Here is a 17,522-nt window from a genome sequence, read left to right as displayed (position 1 = left end):
ATGCCTCTATCTCCAAAACCTTCCTGGCAATAGAAAGATGCTCATCCGGGGCCAGTTAAAGAAAGGAATAACTCTAATGCTATAAGCTATTATAAGGCTTATGTGTTTTGCTGCTGGAGTTTTGAGATCCAGTTCTGAACCCTAGGGGCTCTTCTATTCCTGACTCAGAAGTGTGGAGGATTAAAGGGACTCGTTGCTCTTAGTGAGAGCAGACTAAAGTGGTCCTCATTAAGGGATGACAGCGTTAGAGTCTGTCCCAAGAAAGGCTGTTCCAGCCCTGGCTGGAAGTGTTCAGGATTGCTTCTCTATGGTGCTGTTTGTCTATTGCATGATGTTTGGTCCTGCCTTCAATACCAGAACCACCTTTTTCCTCTCTGGCTTCTGTCCCTCCCTTGTGTCTCACTATTATTAGGCCTTGGAACATGTGTGTTTGCCTGGAATTGTGGACACAAACACTTCCATAATCACAGCACATGCTTAGAGATCCAGAATAGAGAAAGAGGCAAGAGTCTGGGCCCTTAAGCTCCTGGTAATTACCATGGGTGATGAATGGATTCCTAGAAGCCCAGCATGTCAGCTCTGTTAGAGCACTGGAAAGGGACTTAGAAGTCTACTGATTCAATACTCTCATTTTACAGGTACAGACACCGTAACTCAAAGGTAAAGACTTACAGTTTGGGAATCACCTTTCTCAAACTCTACAGCTAGTAAGCCAGTCCAGAGTATTTTGCACAGTGTCCCATGAGTCCCTGTCCCTCTTTGCTGCCCTTTTTTTTTTTTTTTTTAAACAGAGTCTCACTCTGTAGCCCAGGCTGGAGTGCAATGGCACGATCTCGGCTCACTGCAACATCTGCCTCCTGGGTACAAGTGATTCTCCTGCCTTAGCCTCCCAAGAAGCTGGGATTACAGGCATGTGCCACCATACCCGGCTAATTTTTGTATTTTTATTAGAGACAGTGTTTTGCCATGTTGGCCAGGCTGATCTTGAACTCCTGACCTCAGGTGATCTGCCCGCTTTGGCCTCCCAAAGTGCTAGGATTACAGGTGTGAGCTACCGCGCCTGGCATGCTGCACATTTTTGAATTGAATACAAACATTTCAGTAGAACATACTTGATGTGAGGCACAGAACTTTTGCATATTGTTAGAATCCTGAGTTGAATTAAATTAAATATTTTATTTGGAAAACACTGGGGCATTCTGGATTAGTTTCACCTTAAAGGTTTTATGTAGTATAGTATAATAACATTTTGTTCTAAATACAATCGCTAAATGATGCATTCATATAAATATATAAACATGGATTCATCAAAAAAGAAATATATATAAACATATATAATCTAAAGCCCTTGGAACTAGAGTTTCCTAGTTCATATTTCCAACTATAGGGAAATATTAAAGATAAAGTGGCTTACTAAGGGCTTTTCTATTCAACATGGATGAGCAACAAATTGATACTTGGTGATATTTCCACCGGTGGCCAGTTTGTTCCACTGTTTCATTCCATCCATTTAAATCAGTAATCCTTACAGCCACACTGCTCCCGGCACTGAGACAAGCAGAAGCGACCGGCAGAGAGGAGGGGAAGGTCATTGGAAGTCTCTCAAGGCCCTGAGAACAGCTGGTCAGCATCATAACCTCCCCACTCCTTACCCCCTGTTACTCAGGTCCCTCCCCAGAACTCTCCTGACCTGGCCAAATTTAACTTTGAGTTAACCTTGCCATTGCAAGCACCGTGTCTTCTGTCCAGATACACCACACACAGTTTATGGAAAAGTCATGGAAAGGCAAGACTGAATGAGGAAATTTCTGTTTTTCTAGAAGGTTTTCTTGAGCCCTTTGCGAGAATTCATTTCCACTCTCCCTGGATGGGTATGATTGCGGGATAATGGATGCAGGAAACTTGTCAAACATCGTATTTGAAAACCTATGCTTTATTCTATTGTTTGGATGCCTCATGAATTTCTCTTCATTATTTTCATCATCACTCTTCCTTTAAAAAGAAAATTATTATAAAGAACTCTGACATGAACATCCGTGAATATACCCTTTTCTTTATTAGGAAAGGTTCCCAGAAGTGAGACTTTTGAATCAAAACATGTAAAGATTTCTAAGTCCCTCTCTCAATATTGCAAAATTTCTTTCCCAGAAGCGGGTTCTGTTATCACAGTTCCTCTTGTAGTGTATAAAAGTATCAGTTTCACACATGCTCGCAGACCTGGACTATTTTCTCTTTTTATTTTAAAGAACTGATTTGATGTAAAACAAAAAAAAAGCATATGATTGTTATTTTTCTTTATGTATGTGTTTGATCATTAATAAGGTTGAACATTTTAATTAAATATATGTTAGCCACAAGAGCAGAGACTAGTTTGCTTATTGCTTGATCCCTAATAGTGCCTGATACATGGGAGACACCCAATAAATATTTTCTAAAATGAAATTTTAAATTATGGCCTTTGCTCATTTTTCCGTTGGGAAATAATGTTTTTAATGACAAGATATTTGAAAATAATAGGATTCTATGCTGGGAAGACTAAGAGTTTATTAATCCAATTATGATAAGTAGCATACAAATTAAGCTTTCACATGAGTGAGTTGGTTTACCTTCCTAATCTGGGGAGATTGATATAGTCTCAAGCACAAAATTGTGAAAAGAAGTCACTAAAATGAGTTTTTATTCTGGCTTGACCAAGAATTGACTATGTGGTTTTGCATAAGTCCCGTATGTTTTCAGTGCCTCATCCACAAGGCAGAGTAATATAAAACAAAAGTCAATGGATTTGTCCTCTTTTATTTTACAAAACCACCGGGATGATATAAAGGAATAATTCTAGGTAATAACTAAAGATAAAACATTTGAAATGCAAAACGTCATATGCAAATACAAGTGCAACGTATTAGTATTTCGCTTGCAGAGTTCCGGTTACAGGGCTCATTTTCTTTAACTTGGTATCTGGTATGTAATAAGTGTACAATACGTTACTTCCAAAGTTCTTGCTTTTACTCTATGATTCGGAAATGCCCCATAGGTTGAAATATAAAGTGGTTATGAAAAGTAATTACTGCTTCTATATTTGAATTAAAATTTGCTTACAAAGAATTAATTCAGAGTAAAGCTTTCCTTCCAACTTTCTTCCCAAAGAAAGCTTTAACATGATACACAGAACTGTTCATAATATTTAGTAGGAAAATAACCACCAAAATGAAAGAGGATAATCCAGGTAGTGAAATCCTGATTTGCTCAATGTTTATTAGTGTACGTAGCTAATTTGAAACAATCCAAATTCTCAACTATAGAAATGGAAAAGCACATTACATTTATCTTAACATGATAGAATGCTACTCAGGCAATGATGGAAAATATATAGTCTATGTCATTATATGGAAATGTGCATAGAAAGTACTGGCACGCAAGAAACAGAACACAAAACAATGCACACGCCCAGATTACAGCCATATGAAAACATATGAATACATATTTTTAAAGATGGGAAAAGAATGAGGAAAACAAGATGTGTGTGCTTATTAAGTTCTCACTTTCTCCCCAAAAAATTGCCCAGCTCTGTCACTTTTTTAAATCAAAAAATTCCCATGAGTTTCATGCATAGCTTGACAGTCTTATACTATAACATGATGGCTTCAAAATGTGAGTTGTTTCATAAATAAGCCAAAAGATTCTCCACAAAAGACACATCATCTGTTCGGGCTTGTCCATTGCTTGACTTTTCCTTGACTAAATAATGATTAATAGGTTACATAAACAATGTGCCAGGTACCTGTATTTGTTTTTGGATGGAGAAATTATTTATAGTTGTGTAAAGACAGTATGGCTGTCTGGTATTTCTATGGGATTGACTTCATCTCAAAAAGAAATAAAGAAGTTTTGTATGAAAAAGAGAAAGTATTTTTAAAAAAATCTGTGCAATTATCTCTGTAGTTGCCTTCTGTAAGGTAAAAGAAGAGATAAAATCTTTGCAGGTAGCCTGAAAAAAGAGGAAAATAAGACACTGAAAATGTAAGATGAATTTCTGAACTTTGTGGGAGGAACCTTCACATAAACCACAAAGAGTTGGCTTTTGACTAAGTTCCCAAAAGAAAAAGTCAGTTTCCTGTTTGCTTGGGGTTATATTTTAAAGTCTTTTTTGGTCTTGGTTGGATAGTTGTTGAGAACATATGGAAAAAGTCTTGGCAATACCCCCATCATCCCCAAAGAATTGCAAAGAACTATGCAAAAATGAAAATGGTGCAGAAATCATTTCAATCAACAAAGACTACATTCCATTTGATATCAAAACTTTCTCTGGAGGTGATTTACAACCACAGTACTGGTAAAATAATGGATGCTGAGTAGCATTTTACAAAGTTTGGGACAGGAAGTAAAGACTCCTGAGATAATGCAACTGGAGAAAGTGCGCACGTTTGTGCACACGTGTGCACAAACACACACCATGCAAACACATACACCATGCAAACACACACACACTTCTATGGTTTGAATATTTGTCCCCTTCAAAACTCATTTTGAAATTTAATCTGCAAGCCAGGCATGGTGGCTCACACCTGTAATCCCAGCACTTTGGGAGGCCAAGGCAGATGAATCATGAGGTCAGGAGATCGAGACCACGTGGCAAACACAGTGAAACCCTGTCTCTACTAAAAATACAAAAAAAAATTACCTGGGCGTGGTGGCGGGAGCCTGTAGTCCCAGCTACTTGGGAGGCTGAGGCAGGAGAACAGCGTGAACCCAGGAGGCGGAGCTTGCAGTGAGCTGAGATTGCGCTACTGCACTCCAGCCTGGGCGACAGAGCAAGACTTCGTCTCAAAGAAAGAAAGAAAGAAAGAAAGAAAGAAATTTAATCTGCAACGTGGCACTATTGAGAGGTGAGGTCTTTAAGAAGTGGTTGAGTCATGAGAGCAGAGCCTTCATGAATGGATTAATTCATCCATGGATTCATGAGTTCATAGATTATCATGGGAGTGGGATTGGTGGCTTTATAAACAGAGGAAGAGAGACCTAAGAAGGCATACTCAGCCCCCTCACCATGTGCTGCCCTGCATTGACTTGGGACTCTGCAGAGTCCCCACCAGTAAGAAGGCCCTCACCAGATGCAACCTCTTGACCTTGGACTTCTCAGCTTCCATAACAATAAGAAATAAGTTATTTTCCCTTATAAATTACCCAGTTTCAGGTATTCTATAGTAAGCCATGGAAAACAGACTAAGATACACACAAATATGCCAAATTCTGTTATCTAAGATTAAATTTGACCAGGTAGTAATAGTGGTAGTGATGATAGAAATAACAGCCAAAATTTTTTTCAACACACTGAGTCAATAATTGCATAATACTTTAAATGTATTATCTTATTTAATCCTAGCAACATTAGATGCTTGGAAAAATGAGGTAAATTGTTTAAAATCCCCAGCTAGTAGGCACTATATCCAGAATTTTTTTTTTTTTTGAGACAGGGTCTCACTCTGTCACCCAGGCTGCAGTGCAGTGATGTGATCTTGGCTCACTGCAACCTCTGCCTCCTGGGCTCAAGCTATTCTCCTGCCTCAGCCCCCCCCAAGTAGCTGGCATTATAGGTGCGAACCACCATGCCTGGCTAATTTTTGTATTTTTTGTGGAGATGGGGTTTCACCATGTTGCCCAGTCTGGTCTCAAACTCCTGAGCTCAAGCCATCCACTCACCTCAGCTATATCTTGGATTTAAACACAATTTTGTCCTATTTCCAGTGGCCGAGCAGTTAGTTACTAAGATATACTACCTAACCTCAATGCCATAATGATAGACTTTGGTCAACCTGAATTTTTTTTTAATCACATAACTCATGTGTTCATGCATCATTATCTATGGATTAGTAAATGAATACATGCTGTGAAATAATGAAATCATTGTATGATTTTACATACAACAAATGTCTCATGATATGACCATCTAGTAGAGAGTTTTGGGAAGCAATCCATGTCAGTCCATGTCAGGACTTAGCCCTCAAGTAAGCTAAAGCTCTCTGAATTATGCATTATTTTTATCTTCACAGTTTCCTATGATTGATAAAACTATAGATAAATTGATCAAGAATAAAAGAGCAAGGACACATATTGTGAATATCAGGAGCTAAAAAGGGAATACCAGTAGAGAGCCTATGGACATGAAAAGAATAAAAGGAATATTTCAGAGAAAATTTTGCAATACATTTGACAATGTAGAACAAAAATATTTTTTTGGAAATACAGCTTTCCCAAACTGACACCAGATATAATAGAAAAATCTGAATAGCTTTGTCAATTAAAGAAATTAAATTTTTATCTAAAATCTTTGCAACAAGAAAACTCCAGGTCCAGGTGGTTTTGCTGGTGAATTGTATCAAATATTTAAGGAAGAAATAACACCAATTTTAAATAAACTCTTTTCAAAAACTTGTTTTATGAGAACATCATACCCTGATATCAACACCTGATTTTAAAAACATGAGAAACAGGCTGGGTGTGGTGGCTCATGCCTGTATCCCTACACTTTGGGAGGCCAAGGGGAAGATCACTTGAGCCCAGGAGTTTGAGACCAGCCCGAGCAACATGATAAAATCCCATCTCTACAAAAAAATACAAAAATTAGCTGGGTGTTGTGGCATGCATCTGTAGTCCCAGCCACTTGGGGAGGCTGAGGTGAGAGGACTACTTGAGCCCCAGAAGGTCTAGGCTACAGTGAGCTATGATCACATCACTTCACTTCACTCCAGACTGGGCAACAGAGCAAGACCCTGTCTCAAAAAAAAAAAAAAACCCAAACAACAACAACAAAAACAAAACCTCTGAAAACCCCATGAGAAATAAAATTAAATTACTGACAGATATCCTTTGTAAACATTCTTAACAGCATATTGACAAAGTTAATTCCATAACGTATAAAAAAGAATAATACATTAAGACCAAGGTGGGTTTGTTTTAGGAATGCAAGGTTGGTTTACCTTTTTAAAGTCAATTTAATTCACCATATTAACAAAGTAAAGGAGAAAAGTCATCAATAGATGCAGAAAAATCATTTAACAAAAGTCACACCCATTTATGTAAACAAAACAAAACAAAAAACCTCTCAGAAAATTAGTAATAGATACACAGATAAAGGCATCTACAAAACAACCTATAGGCAGTTTCATGCCTACTAAAAACTTCCCCACTAAGATCAGCAAAAATGCAAAATTTTTTTTTGAGCCTTGCTCTGTCGCCCAGGCTGGGGTGCATGGGTGCATGGCGTGATGCAGCCTCGGCTCACTGCAACCTCTGTCTCCTGGCTTCAAGCAATTCTCATGCCTCAGCCTCCCAATTAGCTGTGATTATAGATGTGTGATATCGGGGGAACCAGCCCCCAATATTTCAACGTAGGCTGTTTTCTGTTTTCCGTAAATGTCAGCCAGTCTGAGAAATAAAGAGAAAGAGTGCAAAGACAGGAATTTTACAGCTGGGCCTCTGGGGGTGACATCACATATTGGTAGGACCATGATGATGACCCTGAGTCACAAAACCAGCAAGTTTTTATTAGGGATTTTAAAAGGGGAGAGGGTGTACGAACAGGGTGTAGGTCACAAGGATCACATGCTTCAAAAAGCAATAAAGATCACAAGGCAAAGGCAAAATTAGAATTACTGATGAGGGTCTATGTCCCACTGTGCACATACTGTCTTGATAAACATCTTAACAGGAAACAGGATTTGAGAGCAGAGAACTGGTCTGACTAGAATTTACCAGGCTGGAATTTCCCAAGCCTAGTAAGCCTGAGGGTACTGCAGGAGACCAGGGTGTATTTCAGTCCTTATCTCAACTGCATAAGACATACACTCCCAGAGCGGCTGTTCATAGACCTCCCCCGAGGAATGCATTCCTTCCCCAGGGTATCAATTATTAACATTTCTTTCTGGGAAAAGAATTCAGTGATATCTCTCCTACTCACACATCTGTTTATAGGCACTCTGCAAGAAGAAAAATATGGCTCTATTCTTCCCAACCCCACAGGCAGTCAGACTTTATGGTTATCTTCCCTTGTTCCCTCAAAATCACTGTTATTCTGTTCTTTTCAAGGTGCACTAATTTCCTATTGTTCAAACATACATGTTTTACAATCAATTTATACAATGGTGGTCCTGAGGTGACGTACATTCTCAGCTTACAAAGATAACATGATTAAGAGGTTAAAGTAAAGACAGACATAAGAAATTATGAGTATTATTAGGGAAGTGATAAATGTCCATGAAATCTTCACAATCTATTTCAGAGATTGCAGTAAAGACAAGTAAGAAATTATGAAAGTATTAATTTTGGGAACTGATAAATGTCCATGAAATCTTCACAATTTATGTTCTTCTGCCTCAGCTCCAGCCGGTCCCTCTGTTCGGGGTCCCTGACTTCCTGCAGCAGTATGAGCCACACAGCTAAGCTGTTTTTTTCTTTTCTTTTCTTTTTAAAGTAGAAATGGGGTTTTGCCATGTTGGCCAGGCTGGTCTCAAACTCCTGGCCTCAAGAGATCCTCCCGCCTCTGCCTCCCAAAGTGCTGGGAGTACAGGCATGAACCACTGTGCCCAGCTGATTGGTCTTAAAACTGAATCAGCATAGTACTGGAGGTTGAAGCCAGTGCAATTTGGCAATGAAAAAAATAAAGTACATACAAATAAGAAAGGAAGAATTAAAAATTATTATATTTGCAGATTACTTGAATGTTCACAATTAAATCCTCAGGAATCTACAAAACGACTACTAGAACTAAGAGACAGATTTAGTTACAGGGATGGATTTAGTTTGTACCAGGATGCAAAAATCAATGTGGTTTCATATATCAAAAGCAGATAAATGAAAATAAAAGTTTTAAAATTCTGTTTTCAATAGTTTCAAAAACATGTTCAAAAAAAAGAGTTCAAGAACACTGAAGAATAAATTTAGCAAAAGATACACATGATCTGCACTGAAAAACTAAAACACTGCTGAGAATAATTAAAGATCTAAATAAATGTAGCGATATATCATGTCAATGGATTAGAAGATTCAATAATGTTAAGATACCAACTTTTCCTAAATTGCTCTAGTGATATAATTCAATTCAAATCATAATCCCACTTGGAGTTTTGCAAACATTGGCAAGCTATTTCTAAAATTTACATAGAAATTCCAAAGACCTACAATATTAAAAGAAATTTTGAAAAAGAATAAATTTAGAGAACTTTAATTACCTGATGTTAAGATGTTTTTTAAAACTATGATAATCAAGACAGGGTGGTACTGGGACAAATAAATTAGTGAAAAAGAATAGAGATCTCAGAAATGGACCAACACTTACGGGTCATTCGATTTTTTAAAAAGATGCTAAAACAATACAATGAGGAAAGAAAAATATTTTCAATAAATTATGTTTACAAAACTGAGCATGAGAAAGTTTTTAAACTTCTGCTCATTAAAGATATTTTTTAAGTGAATGAAAATGACACATTTTGGTACATGCATATGACAAAACAATTCACCACATGCATATGTATCCAAAATACATAAAGAGCTTTTTCAACTCAATAGTAAGACAAACATTACTTCCTGAGCTCCGCCTCCTGTCAGATCAGCCACGGCATTAGATTCTCATAAGAGCATGAACCCTATAGTGAACTGCACATATGAGGGATCCAGGTTGCATGCTCCTTATGAGAATCTAATGCCTGATGACCCGTCACTGTCTTCCATCACTCCCAGATGGGACCATCTAGTTGCAGGAAAACAAGCTCAAGGCTCCCACTGATTCTACATTATGGTGAGTTGTTGCATATTACAATGATTCAAGGGCATTACATTTTTTGTGCACTTTATTTCTATATAATGTAGAAACCAGTTCCTAGTGCCAAAAAGGTTGGGGACCACTGCTCTAGGGGACCAAGAGATATGAAAGTGTATGTCCACACACACAATGACAAGCCCAACTTGTACCAGCAGCTTTGTTCACAATAGTTCCAAACTGGAGATAATCTATCAACAGGAAAACAGATAAACAAAGTTGGTATATTCATGCAAAGAAATACTACAATGTAATAAAAATGAAACATACTACAAATAGGCAATTATATGGATGAATCTCAACAGCGTTATGCTGAGTAAAAAAGCCTTACACAGAAACATATGTGCACTATGATTCTATTTATATGAAGTTCTAGAGTAGGTAAAACAAAACTATGGTGAAAAGAAATCCAAACAATGATTGCCTGGGATTGGGGAGTACAGGCAGGAATTGACTGGAAAGGGACAAGATGTAATTTTCTGGAGTGATGGTAGTGTTCTTTATCTTAATAATTTATTCAGATACACAGGTACAGGCACTTGTCAAAACTAATCAAAGGAACACTTAAGATGTATGTTTATTTCAACATACATATGTCTTACAGAAAACAGCCATAAAGAACTGTAAATAAATATAGAACCTTAGCTAATTATATGTATGCTGAAGTATTTAAAACAATGTGCACTGGCATTTGCAACTTACTTTGAATTTTACCAAAATACTAAACTGGATTGATGAATGGTGAGAGGGATGAGTAGATGGATAGTTATGTGAAAAAGCAAATATAAGGCCGGGCGCGGTGGCTCACGCTTGTAATCCCAGCACTTTGGGAGGCCGAGGCAAGCGGATCACGAGGTCAGGAGATTGAGACCATGGTGAAACCCCGTCTCTACTAAAAATACAAAAAATTAGCCGGGCGTGGTGGCGGGCGCCTGTAGTCCCAGCTACTCGGAGAGGCTGAGGCAGGAGAATGGCGGGAACCGGCGAGGCGGAGCTTGCAGTGAGCCGAGATTGCGCCACTGCACTCCAGCCTGGGCGACAGAGCAAGACTCCATCTCGAAAAAAAAAAAAAAAAAAGAAAAAGCAAATATAGAAAATTTTAATTGTAGAATATAGAGATGGATGTGTAGGTATTTACTGTAAAACTCTTTCTCTGTATGTCTACAGATTTTAATAATAAAACCTTGAAGGGAAAAAGGGAAATTCTTCTTCCTTCTGCATGGAACACACTAGCAATGGGAATCTAGGAAAGCTTATAAAGCCCTTCCCATATGCCACTGTTCCAGCATTCAGGTGGCCACGTCTTCCCAACTCCAACATAGTACATACTTTTTTTTTTTTCGAGATGGAGTCTTGCTCTGTTGCCCAGGCTGGAGTGCAGTGGTATGATCTTGGCTCACTGCAACCTCCACCTCCAAGGTTCAAGCAATTCTTGTGCCTCAGGCTCCCAAGTAGCTGGGATTACAGGTTTGTGCCACCACCCCCAGCTAATTTTTGTATTTTTAGTAAAGATGGGATTTTACCATATTGGCCAGGCCAGCCTCAAACTCCTGACCTCAAGTGATCTGCCTGCCTCGCCCTCCCAAACTGCTGGGATTATAGGTGTGAGCTACCGCGCCCAGCCTGTACTTTTTACAAACAAACTTCAAACGAAGATTTCTGCAAGCCAGTTGTAAGTTAGAAACAATATCATTAACCTTCTCAAAAAATGATATTTTGTCCCTCGTAGGACAGATATTAAATGTTTCATGCCATTAATGTGAAACTATTCATATTAGCAATATCTTTAGAAATTTTCCTTAGTTGGAACTCAATTGTATGGCTGGTTATAATTAGAGCAGCTTGGTACTTAAGACAATAAATCACAAAAATCAAGTCATGACTAAAGATATGACTTACCAAAATACCACTAGCGTTTGAGAAACTTAGGCACTGTAACAGTTTTAATATACACTTGACCCTTGAACAACATCGGTTTGAACTGTGCAGGTCAATGTACATGTGGATTTTTTTCAATAAATGTATTAAAAAGTTGTATGGATATTTGTGACAATTTGAAAAACTTGTAGAGTAACTACCACCCATGAGACAGCAAGACCAACCCCTCCTCTTTCTCCTCCTTCTCAGCTTGCAAAGGATGGACACTTTGTGATGATCCACTTCCAGTTAATAAATAGTAAATATATGTTCTCTTCCTTATGATCTTCTTAATAATATTTTCCTTTTGGCTCACTTTATTATAAGAATGCAGTATACAATGTATACAGTCTACATGTATGTTATAGGTATGCAGTATACAATACATATACAAAATAACAGCTGTTTATGTTATCAGCAAGGCTTCTGGTCAACAGCAGGCTATTAGTAGTTAAGTTTTTGGAGAGTCAAAAGTTATATGTGGATTTTCGACTGTGTGGTGGGTTGGCTCCCCTAATCCCCTTATTGTTCAAGGGTTGACTGTGTAATGTGTGTATATATTTAATTCTTTTATCAATTAGAAATAAATAAAGCATTAACTTCCATGGTGAGGTTAGATTTTTATAACAATGTAGCAAATTAACTGTTCATTGTGCCAATGTAATTTTCAGAAGTGAGCTCTTAAATACTAAATAGCTCCAGGTTGTTTAAAAGCCATATATAATTCTCATACTCACAAATGAAATCATATTATACTCACAAAATGAATAGGCTTTAAGGTAAAAGGTGATGACAATTGCAAAGCACTTTACCAAATGGGAGACCTAAATGGTTATTAATTAGAGTAAGTCATTGTTTGACACTTTCTTTATTCTGCTCCTTTTAGATCTTTAAATTTATTGCTTTCCAATTATACAATTTATAGGGGAGAGTGCAGCTCAGCTCTTCTGCTAAAACCTTCAACGTGATTTGAAAGGCAGAGGAGAGACACGATGGACTAATAGGCCACTTTGTCTTTTAGCAAATACAAGAACAGATGAATACTGTGTGAAACTAATTGTATTTGAAAGGACTACCTATTGCAGAATGCTAAGTAGTTTTTTTATAACCTTTGCTCCCTTCTTTGTGATAGGCAAGACTATCAAAGAGACATCATAGCATCTTAATGCCTCCTGACATGTCTGATTCTTGTAAGAAAAATGCTAGCCATATCAACCCTGGTGATGAAGAGAGTCTTTCCTTGAATTTCACCCATCTATGTAATTTTTCACTGATTCTAAGTAGGAAAAATGTTGTGCTGTTCATGGAAGATGTGTGGACTAGAAAGAAAAGGATCTGGGGAAATAGGCGAAAGAGTTTACAAATCAGTTTCCCAAGGGATAGGGTAGGAGGTGAGGGAGATGATCAGAGATGCAGCTTTGCTTGCCGCCTCTCCAGTGTTGAAAATGCTTCTATGTGTCAGTGGCTTCAGATGGGCTCCTGGCTCTGCTCCCATGGCCTGGAGGAACATTCTCCCAAGCCAATCTCCATAGGTACAGGTACTAGTGACAATTTAAGAGGATATTAACTACCCAGAACATCAATATTATATTTATATATTATCAAATGATGTGCTAACATGTTCTAAGCATATTCTGTGTATAAGTCATTATGGAGGACTGACAGATAGGGAGAGGCTCTATCTTTCTTCTGCATAAGGCAGAACCTCTTCCCCAAGGAGTTTATAAACTGAGAGTATGGACAGAGAGCATATATATGTATAGTCTACATTCTGACAATTTGGGGACCTGAATACCTTACTGCCTGAAAATCTGAGATACAGAACAGACAAATGACTCATCACAGTAAGCAGTGTCAGGACAGCATAAAATTGAACTGCTGTGGCCCTCTAGTTTATTAGATATTATTTTAATAGAAGAATGAGCTCTATTGTTACTCTATTGTCTTTAATGTAAAGCAAAGTATAAGCTATCAATTGATCCAAGGGGGAGTCACTGAGTAATAAAATGCTAGAACAGGAGGAAAAGTAACTAAAATATCACCTAGTATAGCAAGTTTTTTAGAAGTCGATGTAGCTTCCAAGGGTTTCTCTGAGGTGAAGGAGAGAAGGAGAAAGAACAGGGCTGTGGGGCCTTCCCCTTTCACCCTGTTCTGCCCTTCAGCTTCCACTACGACAGTTTGCTGATGATCTCTTTGTAGATTTATCTATGGTTAGCTAATGTAAAAAGCATGTCCTGTTGAATAGAAAGAAGGAATGAATGGAAGAGGAAGGAAAAAGGAAGGAAGGATGGAAGGAGGGAAGGTAGAAAAGGAAAAAGGAAGAAAGGAAATAAGGAAGGAAGACAGGAAGGGAGAAAGGGGGGAAGGAGAAAGAAGAAGGGAAGAAGGAAGGAAAGAAGGAAGAAAGAAAGGAAAACCATTGATCTAAGTCAGCTCTCCTATTGGGTCTGAGGGCAGACAGATTAAATAACTAACCCAAGGCTATCACTAACTCAAGATTAGCAAGTCTCTGTTTCCTGACCAGGGCACTTGCAGTTGTGTCATGCAGATGGATTACCATCTGTGGCACATGCTCTGGGCTCCTATCCAATAGCCACCCCTGCCCTGCCCTCCATGCCCCTTTCCTTTTATTCCTTTCCATCAGTACCCTGTATTAATCAGGTATGGGGTATCCATGTGTTTCAGGGAAGGTTGAGTCCCTCCCAAGCTCCAGGGATTAAGATTAGGGTGTAGTGGATTGTAGATATCTGTCATGGGTATGGCTGCTCATCATCTTTTGGATAACTTTTTTATATTTGGGGGAAATTGAGACATGCCACATACATGGTGGAATTATACATTCTGGTTTGTTCATGGATAATCCAGAATAGAAATTCACAGACTCCCTTGCAGCTAAGACACAATACAGACTCCATCTCTCAGATACACCTGTATACGTCTTCAGTTGAGAAGGGAGCAGTGTGGGGAAACAGACTCTGTTTGGCATTTCCATCTTTTACAGGCTTAAGGGAGTAATCAAGGTGTCTGGCTTTCAAGGGCTGCTGCATCAGAAGCCTCAGTTTCTCTGTGGTCTCAAAGATGAATTCCTAGTGCAGAAGAGGCACAGGTTGGGGGCAGCAGTTTCCTCTGGTGCTCAGTGGGTGGAATCACTGGGGCTGCCTCCTCAGTAGGCCAGTTCTCAGTCATCGTTTAGAGACTTTGTTGATGGAAGTCTACCTTCCAGCAAAGTGTTCAGGCCTGATATGGTTATGCTTTGTGTCCCCACCCAAATCTCATCTTGAATTGTAATCCTCATAATCCCCACATGTCAAGGGTGGGACCAGATGGAGGTAATTGTATCATGGAGATGGTTTCCCCCAAGCTGTTCTCGTGATAGTGAGTTCTCATGAGATCTGATGGTTTTATAAGCATCTGGCATTTCCCCTGCTTGCACTTCTCCTTGCTGCCACCTTGTGAAGCAGGTACCTTGCTTCCCTTTCTCCTTCTGCCACAAATGTAAGTTTCCTGAGGCCTCCCAAGTCATGCTGAACTGTGAGTCAGTTAAATCTCCTTCCTTTATAAATTACGCAGTCCCAGACAGCTTTTTATAGCAGTATGAAAACAGACTAATACAAGGCCTTTCCCCAAATAATGAGAGCTATCTAGTATTTGTTTAATATTTATACTGTATTATAGAAACTTTAAAAGCTACATAAAAGTAGAAAGTGTCATAAAATAAGCCCCATATACTCATTTCCATCTTCAAAAATTATCAACAATTTTGTCATTCATGCTTTATCTAGTCCCTTTCACTACTTTTTTGCTTATTTTAAAGCAAATACCAGGCATCATGCCATTTCACCAATAAATATCTTACCATGCCATTTTAAACACAAAAATTAACAGTATCCAGTGTTCTTGATATTATCTAATATCCATTCTATATTTTATTTTCCCTGATTTTCTTTTTTTTTTGAGAGATGGAGTCTTGCTCTGTCACCCAGGCTGGAGTAGAGTGGTGTGATCTCAGCTTTCTGCAACCTCTGCCTCCTAGGTTCAAGCTATTTGCCTGCCTCAGTTTCCCAAGTAGCTGGGACTACAGGTATGCGCCACCACACCCAGATAATTTTTGTATTTTTTGGTAGAGACAGGGTTTCACTATATGTTGGCCAGACTGGTCTCGAACTCCTGATCTCAGGTGATCTGCCCACCTTTGCCTTCCAAAGTGCTGAGATTACAGGCATGAGCCACCACGCCAGGCCTGATTGTCTTAAATATGTCTTTTTATAGTTGTCTGGCTTGATCCAAAAAGGTTCACATTGTGTTTGATTGTGACGTCTCTTAATTCTCTCTTATTCTAATAGTTGCCTTCCCTTTTTTTCTGAAATCATTGATTTGTTGGAAAAACCAGATGATTTGCTCGGTAGAATGTACTATATCCCAGATTTAGAGAATTTTCCCCTTGCACTGATGCTTAGCTAGTTCCTCTACCCACAGCATTTCCTTTAAACTGGTAATTGGATCTGAAGACTTGACAAGATTCAGGTTCAATTTTATGTTTCGGCAAGAATACTTTCTAGGAAGTGCTAAGTACTTGTATTGCCTCGTATCACAAGATGAACATTGGTGGGTCTTCCTTTTAGTGCTGCTAACACTGATTAGTGGGCTTTGGCCACTATCTTTTAAAGAAAACTGTCTTTATCAGCTAGAATCAGTTTCTGAGGTCTGCAGTGAAGAGATCTGACTAATTTATGTGGTGATTCCCTTCCTGAAAAGGTACATGAGTACATTCTGGCCATTGAGAAGTGATGAGAAGTTTGCTGGGAAACTTTTACAAAGGCCTCCCTCGCCCTTAGAGTGTGCCCAAGGAGAGGAATTCTCTCTTCTAAACTTTGGATATTGTTGCATGAAGATACACATTTGCAGCTGCTATGGCCATCATGCAACCATGAGGGGGACACACTGAGGACAAAGGCTAAAGCATAGGGGATGGCAGAGCCAAAGAGCGAAGAACTGAGGGTACATGAAGATGTCATTAGGCATCCAACTTAATCCAGGAACTGCACTTCTCCAAAACTTCTTATGTAAGGTAAATATTTATTCAAGGGTTCTCACTTGGTTTTAATGACATGGCACTTGTATTAGTCTGTTCTCATGCTGCTAATAAAGACACACCTAAGACTGGGTAATTTAAAAAGAAAAAGAGGTTTAATGGACTCACAGTTCCACTTGGTGGGGCAGGCCTCACAATCATGGTGGAAAGCAAAGGAGTAGCAAAGTCACATCTTACGTGGTGGCAGGCAAGACAGAGAGCATGTGCAGAGGAACTCCCCTTTATAAAACCATCAGATCTTGTGAGACTTACTCACTCTCATGAGGACAGCATGAGAAAGACTTGCCCTCATGATTCAGTTACCTCCCACTGGGTCCCTCCCACAACAGGTGGGAATTATGGGAACTACAATTCCAGATTTGAGTGGGGACACAGCCAAACCATATCACTGCTCATAGATAATGTTTGCATGATGATAACGTTTGCATGTCAATAATGTTTGCATGTCACACTGGCATATGTGCACTGTGGAAGTTTATACTGTACAATTAAGTTAGGAAAAGTAAAATGCAAATTACTAGGGAATATTTAGAATACAGAATTTATATAAAATTTCCAAATAAAATTTCAAAAATTTCAAGTTTCCTTAATGAGGAACTTGAGCTGCTTGCGTCTGTGAATACAACATAACTAAATCAGAGATTTATGCTTGAAATGGCTACCTGAAATTACTGATGAAAATTTTTGATGATGATAGCTTCA

Source organism: Nomascus leucogenys, chromosome 20 (genome assembly GCF_006542625.1).
Source record: "Nomascus leucogenys isolate Asia chromosome 20, Asia_NLE_v1, whole genome shotgun sequence".
NCBI classification, from domain to species: Eukaryota; Metazoa; Chordata; class Mammalia; order Primates; family Hylobatidae; genus Nomascus; species Nomascus leucogenys.
Note: the sequence above shows the minus strand (reverse complement) of the source record.